This window comes from Triturus cristatus, chromosome 5_1 (assembly GCF_964204655.1).
Source record: "Triturus cristatus chromosome 5_1, aTriCri1.1, whole genome shotgun sequence".
Classification (NCBI taxonomy): domain Eukaryota; kingdom Metazoa; phylum Chordata; class Amphibia; order Caudata; family Salamandridae; genus Triturus; species Triturus cristatus.
Genome location: NC_140587.1, coordinates 880608303 through 880634488, shown reverse-complemented (window position 1 = coordinate 880634488; position 26186 = coordinate 880608303).

The window sequence follows — 26186 nt, the reverse complement described above, 5'->3', positions numbered from 1 at the left end:
TGCTAACTCATACAGTATTAGTGGCATTCTTTTTTTCTGCAGTGTTCAAAGCTCATTCACTTGTGCCATGGGTGCCATTTGATTTTCTATGATGTCACTGTCATGCCAGCTTTCATGTGATGTCATACCAGCTGATACCCTGAGTCTGTTAGCATACAGAATGCAGATGGGACTCACAGTGCAAATCCTCTATTTTTATGTGATCTACTTGTTTCCGCAACCTCCTAAAAAGAGAAGGGCAAACTACATGCTGTAATTCAGCCGCGTGCCACCGACGGCTGCAAAAATAACTGTCCCACATGTTTCATGGACAGTTAAAGTAATGCCTGCTGTGATTAACTGCAAGCAGCCAATTAGAAGGCTTCTAAAACGTAGCCCTATTCCTAATGGTTGAAAAGGTCCTTGTGTTTAGGCCATTATGATTGACTGCTGGGAATTAACCAGAATTGAAAAGTGTATAGCAAATGTGGAGGGAGAGACAGCGTGAGAGAGACAGACAAGTTGGGAGAGGGACGGAGACAGAGGGAGGGAGGGGGACAGAGGGAGGGAGGGGGACAGAGGGAGAACAGATGGAGAGGGAGGGAGACAGAGAGAAAGGGAAACAAACTGATTGAGAGAGAGGGAGAGAGATAGAGAGAGGGAGGGAGACAGGGAGAGAGAGAGGGAAGGAGAGAGAGGGAGAGGGAGGGAGACAGAGAGGGAGGGATATAGAGGGAAGGAGGGAGACAGGGGGAGGGAGGGAGACAGAGAGTGAGGGAGACAAACACAGTGAGTGAGGCAGAGGGAGAGAGAGAGAGATAGAGGAAGAGAGACAGGGAGGGGGAGGGAGACAGGGAGAGGGAGGGAGAGAGGGAGACAGAGGGAGGGAGACAGAGAGAGAGGGAGACAGAGAGACAAACAAAGTGATTGAGACAGGGAGGGAGGGAGACAGAGAGAGGGAGGGAGACAGAGAGAGGGAGACAGAGAGAGGGAGAATGATAGAGGGAGAGTGATAGAGGGAGGGAGGGAGACCGAGCTAGATAGATAGATAGATAGATAGATAGATAGATAGATAGATAGATAGATAGATAGATAGATAGATAGATAGATAGATAGATAGATAGATAGATAGATAGATAGATAGATAGATAGATAGATAGATAGATAGATAGATAGAGATGTGTGAATGCCGGGTCTGGTGGCTCAGTGGACGAAGGCGTCTGCTGCAGGGGCCTGTGTTCAACCTCATGGTCACAGTTTTTTTTTTTTTTGCTCTAGCCCCGCCCCCTCCCCCACTGCCCCCGCCCTCACCGGTGCGGCCCTCGGCCACAAACCACACTGTAAATTTGGCCCCCGAGAGAAAGTTTGTGAGTACCCCTGATCTATCCCTTTCCTACAAGTGAAAAACACAAGAAAACCAACACGAATTTAATCTCTAAGATCAATTCCTGTGTGCACACAGACTCTTGGTGTAATTCTAGGCAGAACACGATATTTCATTTGCAATTCAAAAGCACACTTTTTTTTTTTTTTTGCAATTGTTAATTACTCTAACAGTCTGACACATTTTCTTTATAGTTTACAGAGGCAGAAAAGAGCACATGTGCAATCTGCTCTTTTAGAGCATGTACATGTGTAACCTGGCTGACTGACTGCACTCCTGCAAAGATAATGATCCTTGGTGATGTTCAATGCATTAGCGTTTGTCAGGGGGTCCAAGAAGGCCATAAAAGACTCATGCTGGGATTTTACGCAGAAAATGAAATTTGCTTGCCAATTTCAAAGCACACTTACTACTGTTTTTTCCTGCAAGCGTTAATTACTCTAACAGACGCATACATTTTCATTACAGTTTTCAGACACAGAAAACAGCACATGTGCAAACAGCTTTTTCAGACCATTAACATGTGTGACCTTGGTGACTGACTACACTCCAGCAAAAGAAATCAGCCTTAGTGATGTTGAATGTATTAGCGTTACTCACTGCTACCTGAAACACCAGTCACTTGTGAATACTCAGCATGATTCTACAGGATAAACTGCTGGGTGTGTGCTAACAGTCTGCTTATGCAGACTGTGTATTTTCAGTTGCAAGAGACATATGCATGGTTACTTCCCAAAAGAACCAGAGAGACACGAAATACATCTCTGACAGCAATTCCTCTGTGCTCACAAACTCATGCTGTGATTTTACGCACAAAATTAAATTTGCTTGCCAATTTCAAAGCACACTTACTACTGTTTTCTGTGTTTTTAGGCAGAAAATGAAATTTGCTTGCCAATTTCTAAGCACACTTACTACTGTTTTTTCCTGCAAGCGTTAATTACTCTAACAGTCGCATAAAATTTCATTACAGTTTTCAGACACAGAAAGCAGCACATGTGCAAACTGTTTTTTCAGACCATGAACATGTGTGACCTTGGTGACTGACTACACTCCAGCAAAAGAAATCAGCCTTAGTGATGTTGAATGTATTAGCGTTACTCACTGCTACCTGAAACACCAGTCACTTGTGAATACTCAGCATGATTCTACAGGATAAACTGCTGGGTGTGTGCTAACAGTCTGCTTATGCAGACTGTGTATTTTCAGTTGCAAGAGACATATGCATGGTTACTTCCCAAAAGAACCAGAGAGACACGAAATACATCTCTGACAGCAATTCCTCTGTGCTCACAAACTCATGCTGTGATTTTACGCACAAAATTAAATTTGCTTGCCAATTTCAAAGCACACTTACTACTGTTTTCTGTGTTTTTAGGCAGAAAATGAAATTTGCTTGCCAATTTCTAAGCACACTTACTACTGTTTTTTCCTGCAAGCGTTAATTACTCTAACAGTCGCATAAAATTTCATTACAGTTTTCAGACACAGAAAGCAGCACATGTGCAAACTGTTTTTTCAGACCATGAACATGTGTGACCTTGGTGACTGACTACACTCCAGCAAAAGAAATCAGCCTTAGTGATGTTGAATGTATTAGCGTTACTCACTGCTACCTGAAACACCAGTCACTTGTGAATACTCAGCATGATTCTACAGGATAAACTGCTGGGTGTGTGCTAACAGTCTGCTTATGCAGACTGTGTATTTTCAGTTGCAAGAGACATATGCATGGTTACTTCCCAAAAGAACCAGAGAGACACGAAATACATCTCTGACAGCAATTTCTCTGTGCTCACAAACTCATGCTGTGATTTTACGCACAAAATTAAATTTGCTTGCCAATTTCAAAGCACACTTACTACTGTTTTCTGTGTTTTTAGGCAGAAAATGAAATTTGCTTGCCAATTTCTAAGCACACTTACTACTGTTTTTTCCTGCAAGCGTTAATTACTCTAACAGTCGCATAAAATTTCATTACAGTTTTCAGACACAGAAAGCAGCACATGTGCAAACTGTTTTTTCAGACCATGAACATGTGTGACCTTGGTGACTGACTACACTCCAGCAAAAGAAATCAGCCTTAGTGATGTTGAATGTATTAGCGTTACTCACTGCTACCTGAAACACCAGTCACTTGTGAATACTCAGCATGATTCTACAGGATAAACTGCTGGGTGTGTGCTAACAGTCTGCTTATGCAGACTGTGTATTTTCAGTTGCAAGAGACATATGCATGGTTACTTCCCAAAAGAACCAGAGGGACACGAAATACATCTCTGACAGCAATTCCTCTGTGCTCACAGACTCATGCAAAAATCACCACATACATCCCCTCTCAAACTCATAACTCACCTTTAAAATGAGTTAGTTGAGAAAGAAATGTGGCACTCAAACAGCAGACTATCAGAGTCAGAATATCAGAGCTGTACACCTCTCTCCTCTGAGCAGAACCAATTAATGGCAATGTTTCCCTCTCTTTTTTCACACATATACATGTTAATTACAAATCTCAGTGCTTCCCACTTTTTTTCAAATGAAATCATACATTTCTATTGGTTGAAAACTTCAACCCTTTTCCAAATGTTCCCTTCCCCCAACTTGACTTCTGCCTGCTACCATAGCAACAGCTCATGGAACACTGCTGTGAGGAGAGAGGTCAGAAGTTCACCACACAATGTTTCAAATGGAAAGACCAAGAGTGCTTCACCTGTCCAACCTAACAGCAAATCCAAACTATTCTTCTGTGGGAACACAATTTTCTGAACCAATACAAAACATGCTTCTAAATATGTACACATACAGCCTAGTTTTTAGTGTAGAATGGTGTGAAACAGCCAATGAGTTCTTTTTATTTTAAAAAAATATGTATGCCTCCATTTTCAAACTGTCTTTCATTTCATATTGCCATTCTACCGAAAGACACCTTCAGAGTGCATCCAGATCTCCTTGAAAGATGTTCACAGTGTGGATTGTAGGTCACAGCTATGTCTTCTGGAGTGAAACATTTGCAGAAAAAAGAGGTATGGTGAGAGACCTTGCTTTGCCAAATGTAGACATTAAATGGATTGGTCAGAGAGGGTTAAAGTGGCTCCAATTAATGCCTTTGGTGAAAACCTTTCTACATCTCCCACAGCCTAACCTTATTATTGTGCACTGTGGTGGAAATGACCTAGGCACTTTAACTGGTGTAGGTCTGGAAATGCTTATTAAGGACACCTTTGTGCAATTGATGTCGCTTTTTCCTCATTCTGCCTTTGTATATTCTAACATATGCCAAAGGCAAAAGTGGAACTGGTCCAACCAATTTTGTCTGCAGATTGACAAAGCAAGAAAGCACGTCAACAAATCTGTTTCTGCTTTCCTCAGAGACTATGGTATGGGTTCTATATACCACAACAACTTGCGTTACAACATGCAGGACATTTATAGAGGAGACGGTGTACATTTCAATGATGAAGGGAACAGAGTCTTCCTCTTGAACTTTAGACTCTGCATCGGTACTTACTTGTAGGTACCAAAAAACACTCATTGAACACAACGGCTCTTTTTAGAGCCCCCTAATATATTAACACTTAAATTTGTTTTTTTCTTCTTTTTTTTTTATTTTCTACCGTACGCGTACGGTAAGCTTACCGTACTCGCACCCCGCGATTTAAAAAAAAAATATATAAATACATTTTTCATTCTTTTATGGCCTTCTTGGACCCCCTGACAAACGCTAGGGGGTCTGCAACTCTCTTCGTTTCCCCCTTTCCACGTTCTCCTCCTTTTTTTTATCAGTGTGAGACACACAAAATGGAGGCCGACACTTCCTGATTTCGACCGATTCGAATGTTTACAGTCATGTAACCACCAATCAGAATTGAGCTCGCTTACCGTAAGCGCTCGGAGCGCGCCTATAGATATATATATTGATTTAAATGCTATTTTCTCAGCAAAAACTGAACACATTTACACCAGACCTACAAAAGGCACATCCCTGACCTGAGGACTACCTCTTTGCCAAATTTCAAGTAATTCTGTTCAGCCGTTCGGGCTGCAGCTTGGACTAAAGGTCCTATGGAAAAATGCATGGGGAAAACGCGTTTTGGGACCCCCCCTTTTTCTCAGCCCCCGCTTGACGAATCACCCCGAGACTTTCAGGGTAGGAGCGGAGTGGAGCGCCCCACCTATTTTGAAAATTTCGCCAGGATCCGTCAATTGGCGCCAAAGTTATTCAAAATAGAATGATGCGGATTTCCTATGGAAACACGGTCCTAACTATAACTACCTACTGGCGACCGCCAGTAGGTAATATATATATATATATATATATATATATATATATATATATATATAGGTATATAAAAGTCAATTATTTTATACATCTATATTTTTTACATCGATATTTTTGTGTCGATATTTTTGTACTTACCTGTTTAAGTATAGGAGTCAATATTTTTGTTGTCTGTATATTTTATTAGATTTTTTTACATCGATATTTTTTACATCGATGTTGTGTCAGTGAACCATTTCCACCATAAACTGGAAATAGGTTGAGAGCAAATAAATTAGAAAAATGGGCAACCTCTTTGAACAATGGCTAAACATTGGTAAAGAAATATTACTTTTTTATTCAACCCTGCATGTTCAAGAAAGTTAGGAAGATGGTGACTTTAGCACAGCAAACTGTTGATTCCTATTTTATGGGGAAAAACAGACACTTTTATCCAGAGCACTTTTTTACTATTTTACCTAAAAAAGACAAAATATAGCTATATTTTGCCTATTTTCTCTGTCCCCTTCAGGGGGTTCTACAAACCCTTGGTACGTTTAAAATCCCCCACGCATTGTAAAAAAAAGACATGAATTTGACATGGATACCTCATAAAAAGTTATGGAGCCCTAAGCTCAAACTACTCCAAATATCCACAAATGGGCTCACCACAGGGGTGTGGAAGTTTCAGGAGCCCAAGCAGTTAGGGGTTAAAGAGGATTTTTAATAAGTTCATAGGTACCAATCATGAAATGTTCACCTGGTCCCAATCAAAAGTTAGCACTTATTAAATGTAATAAGGCAACCCAATGTTATCCTACGGGAAAGGTAGTGAAAAATGAATTTAGGGTTTTTCACTACAAGGACATGTAAAACTTGAATGTACTTCTCCAACCTTTTAGTTGTAATGCACCTTGCCCTATGGGCTGCCTAGGACCTTACAAGTGTCGTATATGCAATAAAAGGGGAGTTTGAAATTGGCAAGGGGTTTATGTTGCCAAGTTGAATTCATCAGGTTGTAATAGCAGGCCTGGGACATGTTTTAAGAGGCTATTAAAGTGGGTGCCACAATAAGTGCGGCAGACCCCCAGTAGCATCACTAGAACTATCAACACATCTGATCAGTTACACTGACATAGAAGTTTAACGAGGCAGGGTGGAAACCTAAGTATATCACCTCTGAGGATATGCTCATGGAACATCAACGGGCAAAGCAATAAGGTGTCAGATGTTGAATTCATTGATTACATAAAAACATTCAACATCATTCTACTGCAGGAAACATGGCAAGAGGAACCTCTGTAAATAGAGGGTTACACCTGTTTCCACACTCTGCCCTAAGGAAAAGCAACAATGGCTGACTATTAGGCGGCCTGGCCAGCTACATCAAAATAACAACAATTCATAGTGGGAAGGAATTACCTCCCCTACTCCCATCTGTAAACACCACAAAGATTCAATTAAACCTCTGCGGGAAAAAGGAGGAGGTACTGCTGATTAACATATACATCAATCCAAAAAATAAAAACCACGATTCAAACAAACTGATTGAGCACCTTTACCAACTGCTGAGTGCACATACTATTCCAAATCTCATTCTGTTAGGTGACTTCAATCAACACTTACTAGGTGTCTCCCCGAATGAAGATATCCAAGCACAATCCTTTTATTGGAACATTCCAACTCAACTGTTTAGCCCCCAAGGCAGAACAGCAAAAGGCGACTCGGAGCTGCTAAACGACCTAGAGAACATTGGTCTACCGGTACTAAATGGCAGATTTGTGGACGATTCCCCACCATCCGCCTCTTTCTACTCTGGGCATGCGACCTACACAATTGATTACACCCTAGTGTCTCTTTCATTTTTCCAAAATTTAAAAGGCTACTGTCTTGGAGACAAAGGGGACAGCGATAAATCAGTCCCAAATCCAGTCGGAACGCATGCATGCCACACAATAAACCTCAAAAGAATCAAGTCATCAATAGCAAATTCCAGGGAAGTGCTCATGGTAGCACAACAGCAATTAAATGAGCTTAATCAAACTATGGGAAACCACATTTATATCTGGGAAACTTTTACGGCCATGTTCTTACATTCCTATTGATCTGTAGTTCGGCACTCCCTGCCAAACGACCCAACAATTACAGGGAAGGCCACAAGCGTGCAAAGGGCGACCCTAAAAAACCTCAAACAGCCATAAATAAAACACTAAGGTCATTGAGGGAATGGCTGGGGGACAAGGTCCTACTCCAACAGCTCCACAAGGAAAAGGCAGAACTCAGGAACTTGAAATGGGATATAAGAAAATCACAAGAAAACGAACTCTGGGCCAAACTCCATCATGACTCCAAAGGAAATAACGGTGCACGTTTTTGGGCAACGATAAACACATTTTTACAACCCGTACATGGTGGTCTAACATCACATATAACAGAAAACAATTGGACCTCCCTTTTAGAACATCACTTTAATCAAAAGGCTCCTGGATTAAACACTAGCACGTACAAACAATCTGCATTTCAAGTGGATACCATAACGACCGATGAGGCCGAGGCAATTGAGATTGATGCCGACTTGATCAGAGAGCAAATACGCAAAGGGAGGAAGGATGGTGCACCCGGGCCGAATGGGAGCCCGACAGCTCTTTTTAAGCAAGAACCAGAATATTAGTCAGAATCCTTAGTTCCCATCTTTAGCTCAGCTAGACAAACTGGATGTTTGCCCGCATCATGGAAGGGCTCCATTATATCACCAATCTATAAAGCGTGGGATAAAACACTACAAAAAAACTACCGGCTAATTGCACTACTGGATGTAGAGGCAAAACATTTTGGGGGGAAATTATTGATCGAATTACAGGAATGGGCAACAGAGCAAAATATAATCCCCCCAAGCCAAACAGGGTCCCGCAAAGACACTGGAACAACAACTAACCTTTTAGCCATGTCACTACTCGACAAAACAAACTCTCCACTTCTGCTTTGTGGATTTTAAAGCGGCGTTTGACAATGTCAACCGAGCTAACCTTTGGATGAAGCTGTCTCACTGGGGGATTCCTCCGTCCCTCCTGAATCTTCTAATAGAATTACATTCCAACACGTGAATACAGGTCAAGCTCGGCAACGGTTCCCATCTGTTGAGGTGCATACAAACAACTAAAGGCCTTAAGCAGGGGTGCGTTCTCGCACCCTTTCTCTTTAACCTTTACACGGCAGACCTGACAACAGCACTTACTGCTTGCAATGTGTACTCCCCCCGATTAGGAGGAAAACCCATTTCCAGCATGTCTTATGAGGACGATGTCATTCAAACTAGCCACACTCAAGTTGGTCTACAACGACTACTCAACATACTGCATAGGTATGCCAACGAGAATTATCTTGAAGTCAATACCGACAAAAGTAAAACACTGACAATAAATGGAAAAAACAATCCCGCTCTTGGTTACTAGGAAAGACCGCAATTACCAACTGCGATGTGTACAAGTACCTAGGTGTTATGATCGACAAGGGGGGTGCTATAATCTATTGTTGTTGTTGTACATCTTCCTCATTGCTGTCCTGTTCCTTGCTGCTCAGCCATGAGTGATGTCACTTGGAATGTTGAGTGTGGGGGACTGGAGGAGTTGGCAGTTGGAGGATATGGGCTGAGCAGCAGGGAGGCTGCTCCTGGTGGGGCTTTACAGGGGCCTAGCTGAGGCCTTACAAGAGATCTACATGGACTTTATGACTAACCAATAAACCTATAACTTGTTCTACGTAACCTGTCTACGAGACATCCTTAATTATTACACTGGCGACGATTTGGAAGGACTTACGCGTGTGCTACTTCTAAGGATAATGGTTTCTGGAGTCTAAAGGAAGGAATTACAAGGAAAAACGATTTTCAAGGTAAAGAGAAATTAAAGCTGCGTTTTTGAGGAAGCTGACAATCAAGCCCCACCAGTGACCACTCCATCGGTCGCCCTGTCAGTGCCAGTTTCTTTCTTCTGTACCGTGTTGCATGGAAACAAGAGATTCTCACACGTTAGAGTGAACTTACATGTTGAGGAGAGATGGTTGTGAATACCCTATTATTAGTCAGCTAACAGTTACTGTGAAAATTGCCGGTGGAGAGAGACTGCTGAGGTGAATGCTGACAAGAGAAAAGAGAGCGATACGAGGAAATCGGCACCACACGCAAAGAAATTAGCAGCTGGGACGTGTGCTGGGGGATTGGCAAATTTACGCTTGATTCTTTTGCTGAAATGCATCGTTTGTCCTGTGAAAAAAGCTGTAATGATTTTACACTGGCAGTGTGTAATCTTTAACACACAAGAGGAGTTTCCCTGAGGACCAACAAGAATGTGTCACTCGCAAGTTTTCCCAGAGCCTCAGAGGGGAAATGCTGTCAAGTTTCCCCAGAGACTTTAAGAAATAATATTATAAGACTGACATTTGGGATTAGCGCCGCAGTTTTTGTTGGAGGAGCCTTTCGTTTCTTTGGGAGGAACATCGCGTGAGGAGTTTACAAGCGTGTCATGGATACCGGCACCTTTGGACTGAGTTGTAGAGTGCAGGGGGAAGTGTTGAAGCAACAACTTATGGCTCGCTTGTTCATGGTCTAACGCCTGGGATGTGACTTGCGTGTACTGGCGTTTGGAGAGTTTGAGCAGTCCCTGATTGTTTTTTTTTCTTCTTCCCTGTTTGTGTACCGGCACAGTAAACGTGTGGTGAGGCATTTTGTCAATATAATCCGAGTTTTTGTTTTTTTTGCCACACGTTTCTGTAGGCAGTTCAACCGTCACGCTGAACAACGTTTTGCACGAGCGCGAGTTTGCGCGAGTAGTGCACTCACCTGATGAGAAGCTTCGTGGCCATTCTGACGTGATGCAGAGTTTTGCTGCTTCTACAGTGCTCACAGCATCAACGTGCCGTGAGCCACCCGGTGCAGCGTGCGCTGCGTGCCGCCATTTTAGGGCTGGCGTTTTAGACCTATTTAGTTACTGCTATATAGCTATCTCAGCACACGTTGCCAGCCACGTTAATACATGTTTGCCAAAATGGAAATGTTTGCTGCCAGCATATGCTCAACAGTTCGTCGCAGGCCTGGTTGTGTTAACAGCGCTAGTAAACTCTTCAGAGGGCCTGTGAGGTTTGGGCAGACAGTATTTTTTAATTCGAAGCTGCATATAACATTGGCAAAATTGTGTAGTTTTTTTTTTGGGACGCTAACCTGGTGGTGTTCACTGCTTTGGATATTATCAGCCGAGTGAGAATTTCGGGTGAGAGATCGCTCACCGGAGTATGAGATTTCTTATTTCTTTATTTTCATTAATGCAATATTGTTTTGTGGGGGCGTGAGTGTGTGCCTCTATCCTGTGGGGTTTGGTGTGTGTCTCCATTCTTGTTCAAGGGTGTTGTGTCATGTTAGTGGCTGGTAGGTACCCATTGTTTTGGTAGGGTTGTGGAGCTGTGTGGAGCAATGTGTTCAATTTTGAGGTGTTTTGGGGGCTAATTGCCCGGTTTTGGATCATAGGGGGTTGTTCCCCTATTTCTCAGGCTAAGGGAGGTGTTTTCCCCTATAGGGAGGTGTTTTCCCCTATTACAGTATTTGGAGTTTCATAGGGAGGTGCGTTTCCCTATTTCAATGTTCTATGTGCCTATAGGGTGGTGTTTTCCCCTATTACAGTATTTGGAGTTTCATAAGGAGGTGCGTTTCCCTATTTCTATGTTCTATGTGTCTAAGGGAGGTGTTTTCCCCTATAGGGAGGTGTTTTCCCCTATTACAGAATTTGGAGTTTCATAGGGAGGTGCGTTTCCCTATTTCAATGTTCTATGTGTCTAAGGGAGGTGTTTTCCCCTATAGGGAGGTGTTTTCCCCTATTACAGTATTGGAGTTTCATAGGGAGGTGCGTTTCCCTATTTCTATGTTCTATGTGTCTAAGGGAGGTGTTTTCCCCTATAGGGAGGTGTTTTCCCCTATTACAGAATTTGGAGTTTCATAGGGAGGTGCGTTTCCCTATTTCAATGTTCTATGTGTCTAAGGGAGGTGTTTTCCCCTATAGGGAGGTGTTTTCCCCTATTACAGTATTGGAGTTTCATAGGGAGGTGCGTTTCCCTATTTCTATGTTCTATGTGTCTTAGGGAGGTGTTTTTTTGGTAGTGTGTACCCATCTAATTAGTTTCCCTAGGGAGGGGGATGGGGTTCATTATTCTTTTGTTATAGTTATTTTCTTGCGACTTTTTGCTGATTTGATGTATAATTATTTGCATAATGTACTTTCTTTTTATTTCTACTTTATTTAGCAAAGGTATTTTGTGCTATCTTGATTCAATGCATATCTTTTGCTTAGTTTTTCTAAGGAAGGGAGATGTGCTATAATCTATTGTTGTTGTTGTACATCTTCCTCATTGCTGTCCTGTTCCTTGCTGCTCAGCCATGAGTGATGTCACTTGGAATGTTGAGTGTGGGGGACTGGAGGAGTTGGCAGTTGGAGGATATGGGCTGAGCAGCAGGGAGGCTGCTCCTGGTGGGGCTTTACAGGGGCCTAGCTGAGGCCTTACAAGAGATCTACATGGACTTTATGACTAACCAATAAACCTATAACTTGTTCTACGTAACCTGTCTACGAGACATCCTTAATTATTACAGGGGGTCATTTCACGAACCAGCTCAAAGCCTTTAAGAGGAAAGAAATGGCAATTGCGACCATGCTAAGACAACTAAAAACAAAACTAACTGGACCAACATTTGCTCCACTTCTTCGTGCTGTGGAAGCAAAAATTCCATCATCAGTTACATATGGCAGCAAAGTTTTGAGAGGATGCCCCACTGCTGGACACCATCATGGCAAAAGCATACAGAGTAATGTTAAACTTACCGCCTTATAGGTCGCCAGCACAGATTCAGCTCGAGCTTGGTCTACCGTAGCAACTCCTCACTAGGGGGCATATCAACAAGGGCTTTATCTCTGCTTTTTTGGCTTTAAAAGCCAAAAAAGGAGAGATAAAACTAGCGCCCTATCAACAACAGGGTGCTAACATGCAAATTTGCATGTTAGCACCCTTTTACTCTACGCTTCCCCTTGCATCTCTAATGAGATGCAAAGGGGGCGTTCCAGAGTAAAATAATAGGAGAAATGTCGCTAAGCGACATTTCTCCGATTATCAAGAATGTCGCTAACCCTGTTAGAGACAAAAAAAGCAGCGCTAACCGCGGTTAACGCTGCTTTTTTACGTCTGGTATTTTTCTGACTTAGCCATGATATCCTATGGAAGGAGGATATCATGGCTAAGTTTGCCTGTCCCTATCAACAAGGTAACGTGAGATTATCACTGGGTTTCCAGCGATAATCTCACGTTAGCCTGTTAGCGTGAGGATTTTTATCGCTATTGAGGTAAGCGTTGCTAATAGCACGGTATCCCAGCGTTAAAAATTCACGCTAGCCGGCGATAATTATCGTAGCGCTAAGTGCGCTCAGAGATAATTATCGCCGGTTGTTGTTGATATGCCCCTAGGCGAGGCTCGTACATCAAGTACTGGCATAAAATTAAGAACTCTGCCACAAACACACTGAACCACCAGCTCTGGCTGGAACTGTGCAGCACACCTACCTCGCCGGCCAAAGCCTACTTGGAGGAATCACTTGCCATAACGGGACTAGCCGACCTATGGGAAACTCCAACAATGCATTTGCACTTTAAATTCCTCGCTAATAAGGTTATTAAGAAACTTTCTTTCATACAGGAAAAAGCTGCTTTTGCACACCGGAGCCACGCATGGATGACTCAATCCAATTATAATTCATTTGGATCGCAGGCATACTTTAAACTAGGTTATTCAAGGAAGTCTAAAGAAGCCTTTTTAAAGCACAGGCTAGGAATTCTGCCAGCCGCACCTCATCTTCCACCATGGCTAAGAAAGAACTACGGGAACTTATGCCGGCTATGCGGGGCTGGAAAGGAGGACATTGAACACATAATATGCTCCTGCGAAAAGCTTAATAAGGAAAGGATTGGCCTGCTAAAAACTCATTTTAACGAACGAGGCATACGCACCCGGAGACAAGCAGTACACGCATGCTTCAACCCACTGGATCTACAACTAAATGGGAAGCTTGTTAAGTTCTTATTTTTAGTAGCTTCCAAGCAAAATGCTTGGGACTGCTACCAGTGTATAATTCTTCACAGGCTCCCAGCAAAACGATTCTGGACACTCTGTACTTTTAATTTACGAACGTATGCATCAACACTTAAAAACCTTTTAACAGAGCATTGATTGAAAAGTAATTTTTATCAAAATGTTTCACTTGAATATATTTTTGTAATGGTTTTAATTAATCAAAAACAATACATTTTTACTTATTACACTAGTAGCATTTCATTTACAGGCCATGGGTATATAGCATACCACTTTCCAAGGAACTCGGAACTTATATGTAAATGAACTATGTCAATCGGAAGAAGCGCAAGGAGCGTACGCTGTGCTAACAAAAATGTTCCGTGCCGCGACGGGAAATGCAGCGCTGGTTTTCGCAGCTCCAGCTCCTTTTTCTACTTGAAACAGAGTTCTACACATGTCGGAAGACCCACTGTGTGGGTCTGGATACTGGTAAGGCTCTTCTCTCCTCCTGTTGCAAGAAATCTCGAAAAATTATAATTCCTCATAAACGGCTGCAATTTATTTTTCTTGCGATGGTGTTTTTCTCCTCAAATACATTACATATGAAGAGACTCTCAGCATAATATGCAATACCTGTTTTTTCCTGCATAATTAGGTATCTATTAACCTCTTTCACTTTGAATCAGTGGACTGCAGAGGCTTTATAATTTTGCGTATGTTTGCTCAAGTACTAATCTGGAATGCTCCTTTTTTCTCCTCATCTTCCTCATATCTTCTCGGCTGCATTCCAGTGTCTTACTGATTTTTTCTTTTCCGTGTAAAAATATTTTTGAATAACTGCTCTTTTATCTTGTGCAGTATTACTTTTTAGTGAGTCTAACAAATTTACTATATATGCTGGTTACTCCTTTTATTCTTATGGAGTTTCCTCTGCTTTTAACTTATGGGTAGGTGTAAAAAACAGTTTTTATCAACAAGAAGTCTACAGTTCATGCTTCCTCTCTACATAGCGCTTGCAAGATGGCACAATCTAGTTCTTCGCCAACTTCTTCAATCAAACTGCAAACTCCATCTTCTACCAATAAGCATCTTAAACCAGATCCTCCTTCCCCGCCGAAGTCTGTTACTCCTGTATCTTTGGACAACGTTCTGGAGGAACTATGTGCTCTACATCCATTAATTGAGGAAACAAATTTCCGTCTGCAAGTCCTAGATACTAAATGGTTGTCTATGAAAACTAGTCTTTCTGTGGTGCAACAGCATGTTGACGTGTTACAGAACGTGTCCGGCAAGGTTGTTACCTTAGAGAAGGATGTCCTCCTGTTAAAGAAATCTGCTGAAGATCCTGAGAATAGAAATAGATGCAATAACCTTCACTTACATGGTTTTCAGGAGGGCTTGGAGGGTGATGACCCGATTCATTTCTTCGCTACCTTTCTTCCAAAGCTTCTTGATCTTCCTGCAGCTACAAACCTAAATATTCAACATGCTCATAGACTGGGCCCTCACTTGTCCTCTTCATCTGCTCCCTCAAAGCCATGGGGTGTGATTCTTCTATTTCTGAAATTTACTGACATTCTACAAGTTTTAAATGCAGCCAAACTTAAAAAACAGCTTGTATGGTCTGGTTCTAAATTATGTATCTCACAAGACGTCTGTTCAGCAACAGCCAAACGTCAGAAAGAATTTCTGGAACTTCATCCTGCTTTACGCACATTGGCTGCAAGATAATGGTTATTTGACCCATGCTTGTTTAAAGTTTCTCTTCAAAAGAAAACCTATACTTTTGAAGATCCGATAGACCTGAGGAAATGTATCCACTCACACTCCACATCGTTGATGGAAACTTCTGGTCCTTCTTTTGTGACTTCTATACCTTGATTTGTCTCTTTCCTATTGTAACCATGTTTGATCTACGCCGTTTCATTTGTTATTTTCTGTTGCAGGTTGTTTTCTATTAATTGCCTCATAACATGTTAACTTTATTCTTTTTCCTTCAGATTCTTACAGATTTTCTTTTTGGGATTTCTTACTTATCCGTTTCCTGCTCGTCTTATATAGTTCCCCGTTGTGGTACGTTCTCCTTGATTGGCTTTGTCGTCTTCATTTGTGTGTCACCACTCCTTGTACTTTTCTTCCTATACTTCCCCCAAGGTACGTATACAGTCCTCTTTTATTTTTATTTGCAGTTATTTATTTTTTCAGCGGTTGGCATGTACTGTCTTCTCTTAGCATCCTACCAACCACCCCTTACTTTTTATTTTCTTTACTTCTATACTACCCTTCTTTTTACAGTTCTCTTTCCCTTTTTCCTTATTCTATCTCTTTTTGTTTATTACTGTTGATTGTTTTGCTTCTATATTATTCAATTTATCTACATTCAGAGATGTATCCTGTAATGTGAAAGCTTTTATTGACCAAATAAAAAGGCAGATAATACTTTCTCATTTAGCATCCTATAATCAGGATTTAGTTTTGTTACAGGAAACTCATTTGAAGGAATCAGAGGCTTTAAAGCTCAAGTGGAGTTGGGTTGGCTTAGTCCTTGTTTCTCCCACCTCCAATAAGAAAAATGGTGTAATTATCCGATGTCACAAAGGTTAACTTGTTCTGTTGGTTCTCAGGACATAGATTTGCAAGGTGAATGGTTATTAGCTAAGGGGCATATGTATCAACATCACCATTTGCGATTCTCAAATAGCGATTTTTAAAGAATCGCTATTTGAGAATTGCATAATGGGATGTATTTAAAAAATTGCAAACTTTTTGCGATTTCTTAAAATTCCTTAATTGCGATTAGCAAATTGCGAAATCGCAATTAAGGAATACCTGCCCATTCATTTCTATGGGCCAGGAGACCCATAGGAATGAATGGGAAGTAATTCTCAAATAGCGAATCGCAATTTGCTAATCGCAATTTGAGAATAATTTCAAAGGTGCAAGGGTGTCATGATGACACCCTGATGCACCCCTGAAATGAGCATGTGTGTGCATAGGGCGCACATACATGCCCTAAGGGCATGTATGAGCGCCACGTGGCACTTTGTAAAATTCAAAAAAGTGCATTTTGAAAGGAAATCGCAAATTACCACCAACTGGAAGTTGGTGGTAATTTGCGATTTCTTAAGGATTATTCGCACAACTTGGGTGCTTTTTACATATCGTTTAAGAAAGCGCAATTTGCGATTTCTTAAATGCTTACGCAAAATTAAGAAATCGCTAAATTAGCAATTCCTTAATTTTGCAATGGGATTTGGCTCAAACATCCCGATTACCGATTTTTTAATCGCAAACGCTGTTATTTTGCGAATCGCAGCGTTTGCGATTAAAAAATCGTTTGATACATGTGCCCCCAGGTTACTTATCAATCATATATCTTTGACTGCATTTAATGTTTATGGTCCGACTCAACCGGACTACTCCTTTTGGCCTAATATTACAAAAAAAAGTATCCAATGTAAAGGTGATTGCAACCAGATTATGAATCCATTTATAGACCACAAATCCCAAGTTTGTTCTATTCCTCATAAAGCTCATAAGCAATTTCATAACACAATCTCTCAGACACACCCTGTTGATGCTTGGAGTCTAAGTAACCCAGATGTAACTCAATTTTCTTTTTTCTCCACTCCTCATGGCTCTCTTATATGGTTATATTACATTTTCCTCTCCAAACATTTATTCCAGAACCTTATCTCTTCTTCAATTGAACCTATTGTAATTTCTGATAAAACCCAAGTGTCAGAAACCCTTTTTTTTTCATGCGCAGGAACAGAGATGCCTTGTCCCGACACCACCTCCAAGAACCACCAACGCAGCACTGTGATAAGATGCGTTAATGTCTTCTCCAGAGGGGGTAGGGGGATTTGGATAAAATAACAAAAGAGAAGAGACTGCCACTGGTTGCCTGCTTCCTGATCTTATCTTCTTTCAGCTGTGCTGGCTTCTGGTTGGATCGTTCAGGAGGCTAGATAAATATTAGACTCATTAATTCTACTAAATGTCCACCCTTCCTGTATCGTCAGTCTTGTATAATTAACCTCTTTTACATACCAGCTTTCTAACTCAGTGTTGCCTCTCTTCTATGTCTTGGACAACATTTTCCCTGCTCCGTTAACTCTCTCCTGTCTTTCCAAATCTTAACACAATATGTTAGTTGTCTTTTCTTTATACCTCACAACATTCTATTTAATTTCCAGGACCTTTATCATACCTGTCCTTTCTATACTCTTAGGAATGTTTTAATTCTAATGTTTTCTTCTCTTTTACATTGCAGGAACGTTCGTTATGAGATGAACTTGGTAAGTACTAACAACACTTATTTCCTTATTTGCTTATTTACATCATAACTTTTACTACGGTGCTAATTTTAATTCTAGACTTAGCTCTGGTCGCTTCACGTAAGTCTTCAAAACTCTTCACTCGACACTCCTGTCAAATGTTGTCTCGACGTACGGAGCTGACGCATCTCACCGTCGCGTAACTCTCAGACTAATGCTTCTCCTCCTTCAAACGGTAGGCGGGTTATACAGCCTTACAGTTGCGCATCTACTAGATCTCCTCTTGAACTGCACATGAGCTCCAACGAACACTACTTCAAGAAACGGTAGCGCTCGAGGAGAAAAAACACACTTACACGCAGCCAGACTCTGCTGCGGCTGAGGTGTGAAGCTTCAGAAGTTCTTCCTTTCAGGTACCAACGGGGAAAAAACCCTCACTAAACTAACTCGGAGTCAAGGGGAAACGTTACCGCTAGGGTGGCGAATTCAGGTGAAGTGCGCCAATGTTCTAAGTTGAGCGCTTCACATAGAGTTCTGAAACACTAAGAAAGACTAGAACGTCAACTCTGCCTGAGCGTCGGCCATCTTAAGGTTCCTTACTTCCCAGGCCTCGCTCCAAGTCAGAGTTTTTAGGATCTTTTTATTTCCCATTGGTTGGTTGGCACTGATAGTGCAAAGGGAAGGCTCCTTGTCGGTAGTGGTTCTGACACCAAGTGATTACAGATTTTAATTTGCTCCTACCCCAGCCCAGATCCTCTAGATGGAGGTTCAATAACTTTCCCCTTACAAGATCCAATTTTTTCCTTTTCCTTCATCTCTTTTGCTGAAATATTTTTCCTCTTAAATGGTGATCCAAATTCTTTCTCTTCATTGATATGGGATACATTTCAGGCTGCTGCTCTCGGTTTCAGTATAAAGTTTGTCTCCAGAGAAAAGAAGAAATCCCGTATTCAACATAATAGTTTATTAGCCAATATTAACGTCTAGAACAACAATTTTATTCTTCCTCTTCTGGCTCTAAATGACAGGAGCTTGTTAATGCAAAGCTTGATTTTAACAAATTATCCACTGACAATGCTTCATCTATTCTTCTGCTTAGTAGTGCCCATTATTATGGCGGATGAAATAAAGTAGGCAAGCTTTTGGCTAATTATCTCAAAACTCGAAAAGATGTGTGTTAATAGATTCCAGAATAAAAATAATTATAGAGGATTCCCTTACCTGTTTTAACCCACACACCACATCTACATCTTACCAGGCCCCTCACACCCATGGCACCTATACGGCAAGGAACAAAAGATCTCCGATAAAGAGCCCATTTATGGGTGCCCGTCGAGCATTGCTGCGCCAGCTCGACGAGGAGCAAACCCATATGATGAAGCATGACATCTAGCTTGCTGGGTGTGTGAGGGTCCTAGTTCCAAAAGGAGGTATTTCCCACCTCCCCACCACCCTGAGTACTCACCAGCTGGCCAAATTGCCACCCAGGAATACCGTACCCCTTTTGTCTTCTTGCACTGGGGGGTACCCATTGTATCCCCCTACATTTCACTGCACCAAGTGGGAAGCACTGTGTTGTGCCTTCCACATAGTGCAGTGAAATGCACAACATGCACTTTTAACATCGCGGCTGATGCTGCTGTCTGCAGCACCAGCCCCAATGTTAAAATGCAAGATGTGACTGCCATGGCGGTGGTCGCTTCCTAATTTTGTGTGGGGAACTGCTGCATGTTTTGCGGACGGTAACGGGCACCACCACAATGGCTGACAGACTCCAGTCCATCCGTCATCATAATCGGCCCCTTATATTAGTTACCATTAACTAATTATTTAGACTAAGTTGCAAAAAAAAGTATGCTTCTTTTAAACGTTCTGAAAATTTCAAACCTGCCTATATTGTTATTTCTCTACCTTGTACTCTAGATTATTTCTTAATATTATACTGTGTTTTAGGTATGCTAATTATTTTCCCATTTATTAATATTATACAATATTAGTCGATCTTCTGTTGTGGAATTATATTATATCCTCTAGCCCATCCCTCCATATCATAATGTCAAACTGTAAATAGCTTTCTACTCTGTTCAGTATTGCCCTTCACATTTGTTGACACTTAATTTAAGATAATTTGCATTGCTTACTTACTGTCAATTATTTTTTGCTCCAAATAACCTTTTTAAACTTAAAAAAAGAATTATGTCAACCAGGTATAAACCAAGTTTACAATGTTTAGGGGAGTGAGCACACGCACTGAAGCAATGGTTAGCAGTAGTAAAGTGCACAGAGTCCTTGAGCGTAGAAAAACAAATTCAGCAAAAATAGAAGAGGTGAAGGCTAAATTTGTGGGGTATGACCCAGTAGGGAGGGACTAGCCTGACACAAAGTTACTGAGCTTTGCTTGCTGTCAATTAAGAATACCTTCTTCAAATTCAAATTTTAAAAGTAATCTTGGTTCACATGGTTTCTACTATTGGAAACAGAATTCGTATTTGGTTCTTAGCCTGTATTCTGGTAGCTCTGTGACTGGTCATGGCCTTTTTGCTTCCATACCATGGTAAGCCATTCTATTAATATTCACAAGACAATATCTCCTATTGTACACTTGCATGCTCATACCTTATCTTATACATGAGTCACCAGTCATTGCAGACTAAGAGTCAGTGTTGCAAACCTTCCAATAGCCCGTGTTTCTAAGGTCAGTGGGCCAACATGCTTGTGCAGAATTTATTTTCTCCCTAACACTCTTCCCTTTTCCCCACATGTACAGTCACTTCAGACTCTGGACTTCATTGCAGATATAATTTGGGTGAAAGGGAAAGGAGCACGGTTAGCACTGGAGTCCTTGGTCTAGATTCTAGTGAAATCCTGACACAATGTTGATCACAAGAGTTAATTACTTGATGCCAGAACGTTTGCACTTCCCATTACAGATGGGTCAAACCTGTTGGAAGTTAAGTGATGAAAAATGTCCCAAAAATACTGCAACCTGTATATTTTAATAAGATAAGCACAAAGGTTCACACAAAAAGCAATGTGAGCGAAAAACGTAGTATAGACTAATTTGCTGTATCTGATGAATATAGAACCAATGAGTGGCATATTTTATCAGGGGCAATAAATAATTTTCCTCCTCTGGAAACTAATTATCAGGTTCAGAGTAGAGTGCTATTAATCACACGCTGTTGTTTTTCCTTGATCGATTTCATCAGGTCCTAATTTAAGAAGACGAAAAGGGGAAAATAAAGTTCCTATCCTTAATCCACAGTTGGAATTAGGCATAAACTCAACATTTTTAGTATATTGCCACTGAATGCATAATTGAACACGTCATTAAGTGCCACCTTCATGATAAACCTTTGGGGTTATGGATTAGAGATCTTGAAGTCTGTTTTACTAAAGTTTGACTTAACCATTCACAAAGGAATTTTGCTTGCAAATCATGGCTAAAGATGTATGTAAGGGAATAAAAACATGAATCAAATAATAGTTTATGGGTTGTTTAATATGACTTTGTAACAAATCCATCAAATTATGAGAAGCCTTTACTGTACTTAAAACTTGAGCATTCAAGAGAAATCCAGGATTGGTTGATGTAATTATGGTTTGTACAATCACTATATGAGCTGATATATGTATTGAACAGATTCCAAAATCAGATTGTTTCTTTCCCTGTGTTTTATCAATCAGTGCATTTGACAGTTCATGTGCTGTTTGTGAATATTTAGCATTATATTATTGCCACTTTCTATTATTGGAAAACTGCAGACAGGTTTGTACAGTGAGCAGTGGCATACCTGGGGGATGAGGGGGGCAGGCTGTGTGTCCTAGACTGCACTCTTTGTGGGGGCAGTGGAGCTGAGCAAGTCGTCTCTTGAGTACCACGCCCAAGATCAAGTTGTGTGACAACCGCCATCCCCCCCCCCGGAACAAGTAGTCAGTCGACTACCACCCCCGCTCTTACCTGCTACCTGCACTGGTCCGCAAACTCAGGGACCGTCCCGGCGACAATAGGTCTAGCTACACCACTGACAGTGATATTGTTGTATGTGGTGAAATATGATGATTTTCAATTATGTTTAATTGCGTATCTTCGTAAATATTTTAATGATTTAAAAAAAGGGAGATTTTTATTTGAACTAAGTACTGTTTTGTATTCCCAAATATGTGGTGCATATTAACTTTTGAATGAATGTATTTTTAACCTCTGATTTGTATTGGCATGTTTAATAGAATGAATTTAGTATGAAATAAAACTACTCTCTCAGTCATATTTTGCTAAGAACTTTTTGACCTCGCAACAACTCACATTAAACCTTGGTTCAAAGCTGTACCACACTCATACCTCTCTGTTTGGTTAGCAAGCTAACTCCAAAACATTTCCACAACCTCACTGCACACATCACATTTGGACTAAATTGCTTAGATAAAGTCACACTAGCATTGCATGTCTTACCGTATACAAGGCAATGCATCACTGAAGCTCTGGCTACCTCATAAATATTTTGACAAATTACAAGTTGGCTATATGGTCAAAGGCCTGCACACCTAACATTGTTATGCCCTTCAGTGCAGCTTTGTACTCTCTGTCGTCTGCCTATGCTTGCCTGTCCGCTTTCAGGGCCTACACGAAATATGACATTCACTGACTGCATTGTAGTAGAAGGAAATGAACGTCTGGATGTGTTGAACTTTTTTACAACCACTGTGAACTGATGTCTAAAGGGACCTCAAATGCACACAAGTGTCTGGAAACACCCCATCTTTCTTATTTTAAGATGTCAGTCATGCTTGGCATTCCCATTTGTCTTTATCAGCAGCTGGAAATAAGTTGTTAAGTATATCTCCTTACTCTTTCTGAGGACTAGAGATAGAATAATGACAAGGTAAATTAGTAGTATGTCTTATAAAAATTAGTCGGTGTGTTCTTCTCAATACTTACTAGTCACAAACCTACCTTCACCCATACACCCATTTTTTATGTTCTTGTCACCATTGGTGTTTTTATTTCTCCAGGTATTCAATCAACAGTTACAGACTGGAAACCATCACCGGGACAACCACGATTTACCCTGGTCATATAGAACCATGGTTGTGAGTGGCCGAATGTTATATCTTCCTTTATGTGCTCAAGAACTTTATTGATGGTTGTATGTATACACTTCCTATGATGCAGGACCTGGTGATTCTTCCTGCAGGTTTGCTCTTTTCCACACCTTCACTGACTCTGTTTCCCTGTTTCTCTGAAGGTAGACCTTCCATTTACACTTGTGTCGAAACAGTGCTTGCTGCCTTTTCAAACATGTATGGTATGGGAAGAACATTTCAAACACAAAGTTAACAAGGGTATTGTCTTTGGAATCTTTTCCCAGTCAAGCTACAACTCAAAGAAGTCTCAACTCCTCAGAATTTGATAGTGGACTGAACCATATATGTTCTAATTGGCCTACTAGCCTATCTCATCCAATGAGAGGACTCAGTAAACTTTTAGCCTAAGAACATACTTCCTCCTGGATCGAGAAATGTTTCTACCAAGCCTATAAGCACTTGTTAGCAGCTGTTTAGCTGCATGTGTGTCATAAAACACTCACAATTAAAATTCACAAATAAACACATTTTGGGCAACAACAATATCAATACAATGAACAAAAACTAGAGATAAGAACCTTATTATTTTTACATTTCAGCTAAACAGGAATATTGTTTGCTCGCATCAAATCAAGATTAGAAAATGGGACAGGCTATTAACAGAGTGAGAAACCAATATTTCCTCGATCTGAGGAACTGCATCTACATAAGGGGAATACATGTTATTGGTGCATGTTGGTGAAGGATCACACCAATATGCTCCCAGCAAGCAGAAAGGCCCAGTAAACAACAGGGAAGAAAGAAGATAAAAGATGAATGGAGTGAGTGCCTGACGAATCCTAACATAAGTATACGCTGTCTTATGTCCTTGGGTTCAAATTTCTTTTAGGAGAGTTATTTTTCACAATGTGACATTTAGGGGACGGAAAGGCCCACTACACACCATCATAGAAATTGTAAAAAAAGATAATTGAAGTGGAAGGTCAGTGCAGTGTTGCATTGGACAACAACCAGTATCCCAATGGAGAAATACACAGTTGTGCCTCTCCTAGGGTGCACACTGAAGGAGTTGAAAACAGCACAGAAAGTGGTCTTCTTAGCTCAAGGCATGCCTCTCTCTCACCTCTCCTGTGATAATCACCTCAAGTTCTGACCCCTAGAGTGTCCTTTTTAGGAGCCTAAAATGCCAGAGGACACTAAATTATTCGGTTGTCAAGAGAAGCAATTGAAATTGAATGGAAAGCTAAGCTTTCATCCGGGGATGTGTTTTGCACTAACCTCACCTAGTTTCTGGATATCAGCTTCCGTGGAGGAACAGATCTTGAGTGTTAGCCCATGATTTGCCCCATGAGAGGCCTAAAATACACCTTGGACAGGTGGTTAATTTTTTGTCAGACTAAAAGGTGAAACCTGAATGGGGAGGTGGTGAAATGCTTGCATCTCCATGCGATCAACACTTCATCTACATTTCATCTCGCCTGGTGAAGTACAACAGGAGTGTTCCCACTTATCTGCCAAGCACACAGGATCTGGACAAGTTGCTTCACATCACAAGCATTTTTTTTAGAAGAAAATAAATGGAAACTGAGTGAGAACTAACGTTTTTAGCTCAAACATGCTTTCCTCTATCTTCCATCCAGCAAATAAATTCAAGCTCTTTTGGAGAATGCTTGGTAGCAGCTATTCCTCCACCTCCTGACCTGCAACCATACAGTGCCTGAGAAATATGAACTACTAGGGATCATTTATGTTCTGCACCTTGGGATTTTACAGAACAATAGCATCATGAGCTACTGTCTTGCAACCTTGTGCCCCCGCCACATCTATTCCGAACATCTCTTTGTCAAAATGAGGAGGATGAACAGAGAAATACAGCATTGATGTGATTTTTGAATGTGCACGTTGTCATTGAGATTGGAAAAGTATTACATCAATAGTTTTTATCTTAGTATTTTCCCTTGGCCATGGAAAATTAATGAATGCCTTTAATTTTTTTAAGAATAGAGACATGGCAGAATCCAAGGATGTGTGATTTGAATGCAATGCATGAACACTACTTAACCATATTGTAGTGTAAAAGTAAAAAGTTTGTGTGAAGTTACTCACTCCTAATAATTATGTAGCAGTGAATAGCAAGACTCATAGCCAATGGCAAAATGCATACCTTTCAGCGTTCCAGTCTTCTACTCATAACATCAGTATTTCATATGTTTGATAGGCTTACAGTATGGTGCAACAAGGGCATATGAAGTGGATGGTATTTGGTAACAGATTTTATATTTGGGCTGAATGCCAGGCAGCACCCCAAGAATGCTACCAAACCTTTGAAAAATCCAGGAAGGTAGGGGCTCATTAGGATGGCGTGCGGACCTGAGTCCATCTGCCATCTCTGTGGTGTGCAGACCGGCCGCCAGACATGCGGCGGTCCCGCAACACGAATTAAGTTGCGACCGCCACCATAGCTGTCGCATTCTGTAATTTAACATTACAGCGGGTGCTGCTGACAGCAGCACCCGCCGCAATGTTAAAATCGCATGTCTCACATTTCACTGCACCACATGGCAGGCACCACACGGTGCCTGCCACTTGGTGCAGTGGAATGTAGGGGGGTACCATAGGTACCACCCAAGTGCACCACACCTCCCTCAGACAAAAGTGGGGGCCCTCAACGGGCTCCTAGACCCAATCCTTGCCAGTCTTTCCATGGCGGCATTGCGGGCATGGAAAGGCCTTTCATTTCCCACATCCTAATATGGCGGACGGTGCCTACTAGGCACCGCACCATATTAGTGGCCCTGCTCTGCCCGCCAGGCAATCATTATGATTTCCACCGGTGTTCAAGCGGCGGACGGACTTTCCGTCTGCCGCGATACCCACCGCCATCCTAATATGGCGATGGGTAAACCTCATTGTGATGGCGGAACGATCACCACCGCAGGCCCGGCGGTGGCGATCATTCCACCCTCGTAATGAGCCCTGTTGTATTTGTATGGATACCACCAAATGTTGTTATCCCGAATACTGTCCAAAGCTCCATCCATGGGCAAATGGCACTCATGTGCAACCATGGTCTAGAGACAAAGGAATCACCAGGTC